Below are 13,607 nucleotides of genomic sequence, written 5' to 3'. Positions count from 1 at the left end.
TTTAGCCTTTAAAAAGCATTTCACACCCTACAAATCATTGATACTATATTCTTTCCCAGAGAGTTCATGGAGACCTTGGTATTCTCTTGCTGTGCCTAGGCCTGGCAGCATTCCTGCTTTTCTGGAAATGCCCTAAATGTAGGGGTGCAAGTTTTACCAAATGAAAACATAGGAAACCCAGTTAGAGTTTAATTTCAGATAAACAATGATACATTTTTAATATCTGTATGTCTCAAATATTGCATGGGGCATATTTATACTAAGAAAGAAATTTTACCTGAAATTAAAAAGTAACTGTGTTTCTCATATTTTACCAGGTAACCCTACCTGCATGGTCTCATTTCACGTCTCTTGTGAACTGTTGTAATAAATTGTCTTTTTGCAACACAGAGCACATTGCATCTCCCGAGCCAGCCTTCTCACCTAGGGTAGGTAAAGGCCCTAGAGCAGGCATATTTTCTTCATGTTCCTCCAATAAAACTTCATTTTTCTCCTAGGTTGGTACCATCATTGTCTCCTCACCCCACCACATCCTTGCCAACATGTAAGGTAGACAGAATTAGCTTAGGGCCAACTTAACAGTTCTGCTTACCACTAACTCCGTGACATTAAACAACAAGCACAATCAGTTGCATTTCCTCCAATTGTAATGTCAACATAATTGGAGGTTGAATTTTAGGAACTCTGATGTTCCTTCTGCTCTAACATTTTGCAGCTCTAAGTCCCTCAGCACTGGGAGGTTTTGCAAATTAAACAACCTCTTAAAATAAATATGTGTGGGAAATAGCCTAAATATTGTTGCTGCTGTTGTTGCTTTTTAACCTCTAAGTTTTGAAAAATTGTGTTTAATCTGTGTTCACTTTTTATAATTGATATGCGTGTAAGTACGTATGTAGGTAGGTGCATTTTTAAAGACAGTGTGTTCAATTTTACTTGCAACCAGCCAGAATTGTATATAGATACAGATACAGAATTGTGTATAGATACATAATTATATCCGTAATGTAAGAAAGAAAAGCTGTTAACTTGATATTTCTACCACAGAGGCACTCAGATGAATCTATTCTTATTTGAAAAAAATAAAACTCTCTAAATGTTTGAAATGCACTCATCATTTGTCACAATCTCCTTCTGTTGTGTTAGAATATTTTTTGTAGTTAATATTCAAAACTAAGCATTCACAGTTTCCTCCCTTTTTTTCTTTTCTAAGCACATAACTAAATAAAATTAAAGTTTCAAAAGCCACTGCCCCTCTGTCTCCTGTGCGGTTGATCATTGTGGTTGATTTCCCGTGCCTCAGTTAGCCGATATAGACCACACTGCCTTCCATTTCAATTACAGCATTAGAATTCCAAGCAAAGGATTCTGAGGAAAAATAATTTTCTTTGACTACAGTGGTTCATCAGTGTGATTTCTTATCTCTCTAAGGATTGCAGAGTTCATTTGCTTTGCCCTCTAACTTACTATTTTTCTTTATATTAAACACTGATTACATTTTCCTATTTTCTCTCTTCTTTCACTCTGCTCCATTTTCTCTTTGCTTGTATTTTTTTATTTTTTATCATAAAATATTTTAATGTAAAATTTATCATATAAAAATATACAAAATATGCATATGTAGCATTTTAAAAATATATACATTACTTATACATTTTTATAACACCAGCTTAAGAAATAGAACATTAATATTCAGTTTAAATCCCCCTGCGTTCCCTCCCTAATTGCACTCATTTTCTGCCATCCAATCCAGAAGTCTTCTCTTTATTTATTTATTTATTATTATTATACTTTAAGTTTTAGGGTACATGTGCACAATGTGCAGGTTAGTTACATATGTATACACGGGCCATGCTGGTGTGCTGCACCCACTAACTCGTCATCTAGCATTAGGTATGTCTCCCAATGCTATCCCTCCCCCCTCCCCTGACCCCACAACAGTCCCCAGAGTGTGATGTTCCCCTTCCTGTGTCCATGTGTTCTCATTGTTCAATTCCCACCTATGAGTGAGAATATGCAGTGTTTGGTTTTTTGTTCTTGCGATACTTTACTGAGAATGATGATTTCCAATTTCATATATGTCCCTACAAAGGACATGAACTCATCATTTTTTATGGCTGCATAGTATTCCATGGTGTATATGTGCCACATTTTCTTAATCCAGTCTATCATTGTTGGACATTTGGGTTGGTTCCAAGTCTTTGCTATTGTGAATAATGCCGCAATAAACATACATGTGCATGTGTCTTTAAAGCAGCATGATTTATAGTCCTTTGGGTATATACCCAGTAATGGGATGGCTGGGTCAAATGGTATTTCTAGTTCTGGATCCCTGAGGAATTGCCACACTGACTTCCACAATGGTTGAACTAGTTTACAGTCCCACCAACAGTGTAAAAGTGTTCCTATTTCTCCTCATCCTCTCCAGCACTTGTTGTTTCCTGACTTTTTAATGAACGCCATTCTAACTAGTGTGAGATGGTATCTCATTGTGGTTTTGATTTGCATTTCTCTGATGGCCAGTGATGGTGAGCATTTTTTCATGTCTTTTTTGGCTGCATAAATGACTTCTTTTGAGAAGTGTCTGTTCATGTCCTTCACCCACTTTTTGATGGGGTTGTTTGTTTTTTTCTTGTAAATTTGTTTGAGTTCATTGTAGATTCTGGATATTAGCCCTTGGTCCGATGAGTAGGTTGCGAAAATTTTCTCCCATTTTGTAGGTTGCCTGTTCACTCTGACGGTAGTTTCTTTTGCTGTGCAGAAGCTCTTTAGTTTCATTAGATCCCATTTGTCAATTTTGGCTTTTGTTGCCATTGCTTTTGGTGTTTTAGACATGAAGTCCTTGCCCATGCCTGTGTCCTGAATGGTAACGCCTAGGTTTTCTTCTAGGGTTTTTATGGTTTCAGGTCTAACGTTTAAGTCTTTAATCCATCTTGAATTGATTTTTGTATAAGGTGTAAGGAAGGGATCCAGTTTCAGCTTTCTACATATGGCTAGCCAGTTTTCCCAGCACCATTTATTAAATAGGGAATCCTTTCCCCATTGCTTGTTTTTGTCAGGTTTGTCAAAGATCAGATAGTTGTAGATATGTGGCGTTATTTCTGAGGGCTCTGTTCTGTTCCATTGATCTATGTCTCTGTTTTGGTACCAGTACCATGCTGTTTTGGTTACTGTAGCCTTGTAGTAGAGTTTGAAGTCAGGTTGTGTGATGCCTCCGGCTTTGTTCTTTTGGCTTAGGATTGACTTGGCAATGTGGGCTCTTTTTTGGTTCCATATGAACTTTAAAGTAGTTTTTTCCAATTCTGTGAAGAAAGTCATTGGTAGCTTGATGGGGATGGCATTGAATCTGTAAATTACCTTGGGCACTAGGCCATTTTCACGATATTGATTCTTCCTACCCATGAGCATGGAAAGTTCTTCCATTTGTTTGTATCCTCTTTTATTTCCTTGAGCAGTGGTTTGTAGTTCTCCTTGAAGAGGTCCTTCACATCCCTTGTATGTTGGATTCCTAGGTATTTTATTCTCTTTGAAGCAATTGTGAATGGGAGTTCACTCATGATTTGGCTCTCTGTTTGTCTGTTGTTGGTGTATAAGAATGCTTGTGATTTTTGTACATTGATTTTCTATCCTGAGACTTTGCTGAAGTTTCTTATCAGCTTAAGGAGATTTTGGGCTGAGACAGTGGGGTTTTCTGGATATACAATCATGTCGTCTGCAAACAGGGACAATTTGACTTCCTCTTTTCCTAATTGAATGCCTTTTATTTCCTTCTCCTGCATAATTGCCCTGGCCAGAACTTCCAACACTATGTTGAATAGGAGTGGTGAGACAGGGCATCCCTGTCTTGTGCCAGTTTTCAAAGGGAATGCTTCCAGTTTTTGCCCATTCAGTATGATATTGGCTGTGGGTTTGTCATAGATAGCTCTTATTATTTTGAAATACGTCCCATCAATACCTAATTTATTGAGAGTTTTTAGCATGAAGGGTTGTTGAATTTTGTCAAAGGCCTTTTCTGCATCTATTGAGATAAATCATGTGGTTTTTGTCTTTGGTTCTGTTTATATGCTGGATCACATTTATTGATTTGTGTATATTGAACCAGCCTTGCATCCCAGGGATGAAGCCCACTTGATCATGGTGGATAAGCTTTTTGATGTGCTGCTGGATTCGGCTTGCCAGTATTTTATTGAGGATTTTTGCATCAATGTTCATCAAGGATATTGGTCTAAAATTCTCTTTTTTTGTTGTGTCTCTGCCCAGCTTTGGTATCAGGATGATGCTGACCTCATAAAATGAGTTAGGGAGGATTCCCTCTTTTTCTATTGATTGGAATAGTTTCAGAAGGAATGGTACCAGTTCCTCCTTGTACCTCTGGTAGAATTCAGCTGTGAATCCATCTGGTCCTGGACTCTTTTTGGTTGGTAAGCTATTGATTATTGCCACAATTTCAGCTCCTGTTATTGGTCTATTCAGAGATTCAACTTCTTCCTGGTTTAGTCTTGGGAGAGTGTATGTGTCGAGGAATTTATCCATTTCTTCTAGATTTTCTAGTTTATTTGCGTAGAGGTGTTTGTAGTATTCTCTGATGGTAGTTTGTATTTCTGTGGGATTGGTGGTGATATCCCCTTTATCATTTTTTATTGCGTCTATTTGATTCTTCTCTCTTTTTTTCTCTATTAGTCTTGCTAGCAGTCTATCAATTTTGTTGATCCTTTCAGAAAACCAGCTCCTGGATTCATTAATTTTTGAAGGGTTTTTTGTGTCTCTATTTCCTTCAGTTCTGCTCTGCTTTTAGTTATTTCTTGCCTTCTGCTAGCTTTTGAATGTGTTTGCTCTTGCTTTTCTAGTTCTTGTAATTGTGATGTTAGGGTGTCAATTTTAGATCTTTCCTGCTTTCTCTTGTGGGCATTTAGTGCTATAAATTTCCCTCTACACACTGCTTTGAATGCATCCCAGAGATTCTGGTGTGTTGTGTCTTTGTTCTCATTGGTTTCAAAGAACATCTTTATTTCTGCCTTCATTTCATTATGTACCCAGTAGTCATTCAGGAGCAGATTGTTCAGTTTCCATGTAGTTGAGCAGTTTTGAGTGAGATTCTTAATCCTGAGTTCTAGTTTGAGTGCACTGTGGTCTGACAGATAGTTTGTTATAATTTCTGTTCTTTTACTTTTGCTGAGGAGAGCTTTACTTCCAAGTATGTGGTCAATTTTGGAATAGGTGTGGTGTGGTGCTGAAAAAAATGTATATTCTGTTGATTTGGGGTGGAGAGTTCTGTAGATGTCTATTAGGTCCACTTGGTGCAGAGCTGAGTTCAATTCCTGGGTGTCCTTGTTGACTTTCTGTCTCGTTGATCTGTCTAATTTTGACAGTGGGGTGTTAAAGTCTCCCATTATTAATGTGTGGGAGTCTAAGTCTCTTTGTAGGTCACTCAGGACTTGCTTTATGAATCTGGGTGCTCCTGTATTGGGTGCATATATATTTAGGATAGTTAGCTCTTCTTGTTGAATTGATCCCTTTAGAATTATGTAATGGCCTTCTTTGTCTCTTTTGATCTTTGTTGGTTTAAAGTCTGTTTTATCAGAGACTAGGATTGCAACCCCTGCCTTTTTTTGTTTTCCATTTGCTTGGTAGATCTTCCTCTATCCTTTTATTTTGAGCCTATGTGTGTCTTTGCACGTGAGATGGGTTTCCTGAATACAGCACACTGATGGGACTTGACTCTTTATCCAATTTGCCAGTCTGTATCTTTTAATTGGAGCATTTAGTCCATTGACATTGAAAGTTAATATTGTCATGTGTGAACTTGATCCTGTCATTATGATGTTAGCTGGTGATTTTGCTCGTTAGTTGATGTAGTTTCTTCCTAGTCTCTATGGTCTTTACATTTTGGCATGATTTTGCAGCGGCTGGTAGCTGTTGTTCCTTTCCATGTTTAGCGCTTCCTTCAGGAGCTCTTTTAGGGCAGGCCTGGTGGTGACAAAATCTCTCAGCATTTGCTTGTCTGTAAAGTATTTTATTTCTCCTTCACTTCTGAAGCTTAGTTTGGCTGGGTATGAAATTCTGGGTTGAAAATTCTTTTCTTTGAGAATATTGAATATTGGCCCCCACTCTCTTCTGGCTTCTAGGGTTTCTGCCGAAAGATCCGCTGTTAGTCTGATGGGCTTCCCTTTGAGGGTAACCCGACCTTTCTCTCTGGCTGCCCTTAACATTTTTTCCTTCATTTCGACTTTGATGAATCTGACAATTATGTGTCTTGGAGTTGCTCTTCTGGAGGAGTATCTTTGTGGCATTCTCTGTATTTCCTGAATCTGAATGTTGGCCTGCCTTGCTAGATTGGGGAGTTTCTCCTCCTGCAGAGTGTTTTCCAACTTGGTTCCATTCTGCCCATCACTTTCAGGTACACCAATCAGACGTAGATTTGGTCTTTTCACATAGTCCCATATTTCTTGGAGGCTTTGCTCGTTTCTTTTTATTCTTTTTTCTCTAAACTTCCCTTCTCACTTCATTTCATTCATTTCATCTTCCATCGTTGATACTCTTTCTTCCAGTTGATCACACCGGCTCCTGAGGCTTCTGCATTCTCCACGTAGTTCTCAAGCCTTGGTTTTCAGCTCCATGAGCTCCTTTAAGCACTTCTGTGTATTGGTTATTCTAGTTATACATTCGTCTAAATTTTTTCAAAGTTTTCAACTTCTTTTCCTTTGGTTTGAATGTCCTCCCATAGCTCGGAGTAATTTGATCGTCTGAAGCCTTCTTCTCTCAGCTCGTCAAAGTCATTCTCCATCCAGCTTTGTTCCGTTGCTGGTGAGGAACTGCATTCCTTTGGAGGAGGAGAGGTGCTCTGCTTTTTAGAGTTTCCAGTTTTTCTGCTCTGTTTTTTCCCCATCTTTGTGGTTTTATCTACTTTTGGTCTTTGATGATGGTGATGTACAGATGGGTTTTTGGTGTGGATGTCCTTTCTGTTTGTTAGTTTTCCTTCTAACAGACAGGACCCTCAGCTGCAGGTCTGTTGGAGTACTGGGCCCTGTGAGGTGTCAGTGTGCCCCTGCTGGGGTGTGCCTCCCAGTTAGGCTGCTTGGGGGTCAGGGGTCAGGGACCCACTTGAGGAGGCAGTCTGCCCGTTCTCAGATCTCCAGCTGCATGCTGGGAGAACCACTGCTCTCTTCGAAGCTGTCAGACAAGGACATTTAAGTCTGCATAGGTTACTGCTGTCTTTTTGTTTGTCTGTGCCCTGCCCCCAGAGTTGGAGCCTACAGAGGCAGGCAGGCCTCCTTGAGCTGTGGTGAGCTCCACCCAGTTCGCGCTTCCAGGCTGCTTTGTTTACCTAAGCAAGCCTGGGCAATGGCGGGTGCCCCTCCCCCAGCCTTGCTGCTGCCTTGCAGGTTGATCTCAGACTGCTGTGCTAGCAATCAGGGAGACTCTGTGGGCGTAGGACCCTCCGAGCCAGGTGCGGGATGTAATCTCCTGGTGCGTGGTTTTTTAAGCCCGTTGGAAAAGCACAATATTCGGATGGGAGTGACCCGATTTTCCAGGTGCTATCTGTCACCCCTTCTTTGACCAGGAAAGGGAACTCCCTGACCCCCTGTGCTTCCGGAGTGAGGCAATGCCTCGCCCTGCTTGGGCTCGCTCACAGTGCGCGCACCCACTGAACTGCACCCACTCTCTGGCACTCCCTAGTGAGATGAACCCAGTACCTCAGATGGAAATGCAGAAATCACCTGTCTTCTGCGTCTCTCACGCTGGGAGCTATAGACTGGAGCTGTTCCTATTAGGCCATCTTGGCTCCTCCCCCGCCCCCCCTTTTATATAATATAATTACTCCAAAGTAAAATAAAGTATCATTTTTCAAGTATCACACTGAAATTAAAAGTAGGTTCATTAAAAATGGCACATCTAAATAATATTAAAAAAGAAAAATGCATATACATACGCACTCTTTGAATTCATTCTCCCCGATTTGTATTATAAAATGTGAGCCAGAAATCACCTTAGATTTTTTCTAACTGAAGCTACTCACCAGTGTGGCCTGCTCCCAACTGCAGAGGAGTCACATCTAGCTCTCTGAGATATGCTGTTAAAACCCATCTTATTGGGCTGGATGGAGGAGAAAGCACCCCTTTACTTTTCTCCCCTGGAAGAAAAGGTAAAGTCCGAGAATACAAAGAGCACCTTTGTAAATGTCTCCGAATCACCAACATTTATACCCTAGCTCTGAGAGAGGGGACTGAATGTCACCAAAGTGGTTTTTGGATATTTAATTTTTGGTAATTTTATATGTTAGTCTGTAATTGGAATGTCAAAATTTAGAGTCTCAGTCTAAATTTCTAATTTAACATATTATTAAAATGTTATTTGTAGCTTATCATAGTTGGAACTTAGGAAATATGAATTTACTGACTCACTTTTTAAAAAATTCAGACTAATTCTGATACTTCTTTGTCATAAACTGAAATAGTTATCAGATAACTATTGAGGCATTTTAAGTTGGCTTTATGCAAATGAAACAAAATCCTGAAATAATTTTAGGGCAGTATTTTAATAAAAATACAATGTGAAAGTTTTAAATATACCCAGTATCTACTTTTTAATTTTGTATACCTATACTAGGTTAGTTTTCATTAGTTATGAATAAACATTCTATCATTTTTATTTGTAAGTAGGAGATTTGAGAAAACAGTCACTTTCTGCCTGTTTATTAGTATATTATGCAATATTGTTAATGTAATTTGAGGTTAGAGAATTCTTAATTTAGGATTCTGGAAAGAAATTTAGAATATGCTTCTTTACGAACATGAGATGCAGAAACATCTGAACTTGCAAAATAAATTTTTGAGATTAACAAAATAACACATTTGAATAGTTAAAGCTTTCTTAGAGAATGCAGTACATAAGAGAAAATTAATACTTTTTTTCTAGTTAGCTTATGATTGCATGTGCAACTACTTTATAATCATACATGTTAAAGTGTTTCATATATACTATATTATTTATTCTCACAATAATTTCATAAGGACAATATTAGCATCTGTGTCATACAGATGAGAACATGATTTCACACCACGGAATACAATGCAGCCATAAAAAAGGATGAGTTCATGTCCTTTATAGGGACATGGATGAAATTGGAAACCATCATTCTCAACAAAGTAACATAAGAAGAGAAAAGCAAACACCACATGTTCTCACTCATAAGTGGGAGTTGAACAATGAGAACACATGGACACAGGGAGGGGAACATCACATACCAGGGCCTGTCGACAGGTCGGGGGCTGGGGGAGGGATAGCATTTGGAGAAATACCTAATGTAAATGACGAGTTGATGGGTGCAGCACAGTTACGTGGCAGGATACAAAATCAACACACAAAAAATCAGTTGTGTTTTTATACAGCAACAATGAACTACCTGAAAAGGCCATTTAAAAAGCAATCCCATTTACAATAGCGTCAGGAAGAAAAAAGTACCCAGGAATAAATTTAGCCAGGGAAGTGAAAGATCTGTACACCAAAAATTGTAAGCATTGATGAAAGAAATGTAAAAAGATACAAATGAAAGGAAAGATATATGTTCTTGAATTAGAGGAATGAATGTTGTTAAAATATCCAAACTGCCCAATGCAATCTACAGATTCAACACAATCCTTATCGAAATTCTTATGACATTCTTCACAGAAATGGAAAAAATATCCTAAAATTCATGTGGAACCACAAAAGCAATCTTGAGAAATAAGAACAAAGCTGGGGACATGACATTTCTGATTTCAAATAGTATTACAAAGCTGCAGTAATCAAAAGAGTTTGGTACTGGCATAAAAACAGACACATATGCTGATGAAACAGAATAGAGAGCTCAGAAATCAGAAATCACCCATGCATATATGGTCAACTAATCTTTGGCAACTGCACTGAGATCACACAATGGGTAAAGAATAGTCTCTTCAATAAATGATGTTCGGAAATCTGGATAGCCACGGGGGTGTCGGGGGGGGAGAAAATAAACACTTTTCTCATACTATACACAAAAGTCAATTCAAAATGGCATAAGACAAATGTAAGACCTGAAACTGTAAAACTCCAAGAAAAAGTCTTATGGAAAAAGATTCTTGATATTGTCTTAGCACAGGCAACGAAAGTAAAAATAAACGGAATACATCAACTGAAAAAGTTTTTGCATTGGCCAAAAAGAAAAAAGAGAAAGAAAAAGACAACCTGCAGAATGGGGAAAACATTTGCACACCACATATCTGGTAAGTTAATATATAAAAAGTATAAATAACTCATACAACTCAACAGTAAAAAATCTCAAATAATCTGATTTTTTAAATGGGCATAGGATCTGAGTAAACATTTTTCCAAAGAAGATATATAAGTGTCCACTAGGTACATTAACCTCACTAATCAGCAGAGAAATGCAAATCAAAACCACAATGAGATATCACCTCATACCTGTTAGTACAAATACTACCAAAAAGACAAAAGATAACGTGTATTGGAAAGGATGTGGAGAACAGGAAACTCTTGTACAGTGTTGGTGGGAATGTAAATTAATGCAGACATTATAAAAAACAGTGTGGTGGTTCCTCAAAAAATTTAAAGTAAAACTACAACATGATCCAGCAATTTCATTTTCAAATACATAAACAGAAGAAATAAAATCACTATCTTGAAGAGATATCTGTACTACCTTATTCATTGAAGCATTATTTACAATAGTCACAATATAGAAAAACCTAAGTGTCTATCGACAGATGAATGAATAAATAAAATTTGTCATGTATATACACACACAGACACACACAAATATTATTTGGCTATAAAAAGGAGGATATTCTGCCATTTGCAGCAAGAGGGGAGAACCTATAGGTAATTATTCTAAGTGAAATAAACCAGACAAAGACAAATACTGTATGATATGACTTATATGTGAAATCTAAAACTTTTAAAAAGTCAAACCATAGAAACAGAGTATAATGATGATTCCAGGGGCTGGGGTGTGAGGAAAATGGGGAGGTGTTGATCAAAGGATACAAACTTTCAGTTATATAATAATATGGTCTGAGGCTCTGATGTGCAGCCTGATGACTCTAGTTAATAAAACTATATTCAGTACTTGAAATTTGCTAAAAGATTAGATATTAAGCAGTCTCATCTAATGGAAAACAAAACAAGGTAACTGTAAGGTGATGGACGTGTTAATTAACTTGATAGTGTTAATCATTTCACAATGTATATATATGTCAAATGATCACATTGTACACATTAAGTGTATTAAATCTATACGACTTTGTTTGTTAATTATACCTCAACAAAACTAGAAAAAAACAGAAATAGAATCAACCTAATTTTAAAAAGAACAACACCCCGCCCCCACCCCAGGCTAAAACAACATCTCCATTTGAGTCACTCTTTCTCTCAGGGTTATATGATAAAATCTACTGAGATTATCTACTGATACTGTGCTCAGCCATTGGCTGGGGGAAGCCCATTGGAAGCATGGAATCAACACAATCACAGAAATGGATCCAGGAGTGCTGCGGCAGGCAGCCCTTCTATTATGCTCCCTACAGAAGGAAATCTGAACAGTATACATTTTAATGGACATCAGTGTGGTATCCTAGAAAGAAAGTGAAGAACAAAAAGGAGGAATATTATGTTGTGTAAAATGCCGATGATAGGTCAAAGAAGAGGAGGAATGAGAACTGGTAATTGGATTTAACAACGTGGATGTCATGGATGTATTTGACCAGAAGTTTTGGTGGACTCGTGACAACTAAACCCTAATAGGATTGGGCTTAAAAGCGAATAGGAAGAGAGATAGACTGTGAGAAGAGATTACTATTTGAAGGTGATTTACCAAAACAAACAAAACTGAGTTATCTGTATTAGTCCATTTTCACCCTGAGACTGGATAATTTATAAAGAAAAGAGATTTAATTGACTCACAGTTCCACATGGCTGGGGTGACCTCAGGAAAATTACAATCATGTCAGGAGGCAAAGGGGAAGCAAGCTTGGACCTTCTCACATGGCAACAGAAGAGAGTGTGTGAGTGCAGGAAAAACTGCCATTTATAAAATCATCAGATCTCATGAGAACTCACTCACTATCACAAGGAGAGCATGGGAGAACCACCCCCATGATATAATCATCTCCCACCAGGTCCCACCCACAACACATGGTGATTACAATTCAGATTACAATCCAAGGTGAGATTTGGGTAGGGTCACAGAGCCAGACTCTACCATTATCTGAATGGGAAGTAAAGAAAAAGTTCTTTAAAAAAAGGAAAATTAGCATCATGTTTGTATGCTGTTGGAATAATTCACTCATGTTGCCAAACACTTAATTGGTGTGTTTGTTATATTAATGGGCCATCATGCATCATGTCTTTCTGTTTCTAGGCCTCTTAGTGATATAACTTTGCTCCTATCAAGAGGGGAAGTCTATTTTTCCCCAACTCTTACATCTGAGTTGGCATTGTAGCTCATCTTGACCAATATAATGCTACAGAAGTGACATCGTGTGCCTTCTATGGATAGGCTTTAAGAGGCATTGCAGCTGCTGATTTCACCAACTAAGAATATTTTCTACTTCATTTAAAATGTCCAATTTATCCTTATGGTAGAAGAAAACACATACAGAGGAGAACCAGGTTTGCCCAGCCAACAGCTGACACAACAGCAAACATGTGAGTAAAGCTACCTTGGACAACCAGTCCTAGTCAAATGAACAGCTGCCTACAGAGTGACCCCAGACATAAGAAGCAGAAGACTGTCTGGCTAAACCTAAATGGTCAAACCACAAGTTTGTAAGACATAATGAATGCTTGATTATATGTTCATCAACCTTAGGAGTGATTTATTAACAGTGATAGATAACTGATAGAGTCCCAAAACACCTTTTAAAAAGTCTTATCCTTTGCTTTTCTTCTATATGTTATAATGTTTACTTACATTAGGTAAAGTAAGGAAAGTTCTATGCAATTGCAGTTTGCATTTTATCATGTCCGTCTTAACCAGCTACACATATTTATCCTTTAAGGCCTACCTATATTACCTGGACTGGTATCTCTACATACTTTTACTGCCTTTGGGTGTACTTACTGCTCAATTTATTTATATCTTTCTTGTGCTCTATTACACCTCATTACACACATGTATGTATTGGTTTGATTTCTTAAGTGGCTATGGCAAGAGATATGTCTATCATGAACAACTCAAATGGTTTACTTTTACTATGTCTTCCTCCTTTCCTTCCTTCCTCCTTTGTTTCCTTTTTTCCTTCCCTCCTTCCTTCCTTCCTTTTTCCTTCCTCCCTCCCTCCCTATCGTTGTCTTCCTCCATCCTTCCTTCCCTTTTATATTTCATTCTTTCATTCCTCTTAGAATTTAAATAGAATTCCTACAGTATCTGTAAAAGTACACTTTATTGATGAGACAAAAATATTTTTTGATTTGCAATAACAAAGATGCTCTGAAATATAAAAATGTAGAGAAATAATCCCTACAATATAGTCTTTAGAGTTAAGAACTCCTAAACATAAAGTAATGAAGTAAAATCTTAAATTCTTCAATAAGCCCATAAGTTGTTTAACATATGCTTTGATATATTATCT

This window comes from Pan paniscus, chromosome 2 (genome assembly GCF_029289425.2).
Source record: "Pan paniscus chromosome 2, NHGRI_mPanPan1-v2.0_pri, whole genome shotgun sequence".
NCBI classification, from domain to species: domain Eukaryota; kingdom Metazoa; phylum Chordata; class Mammalia; order Primates; family Hominidae; genus Pan; species Pan paniscus.
Note: the sequence above shows the minus strand (reverse complement) of the source record.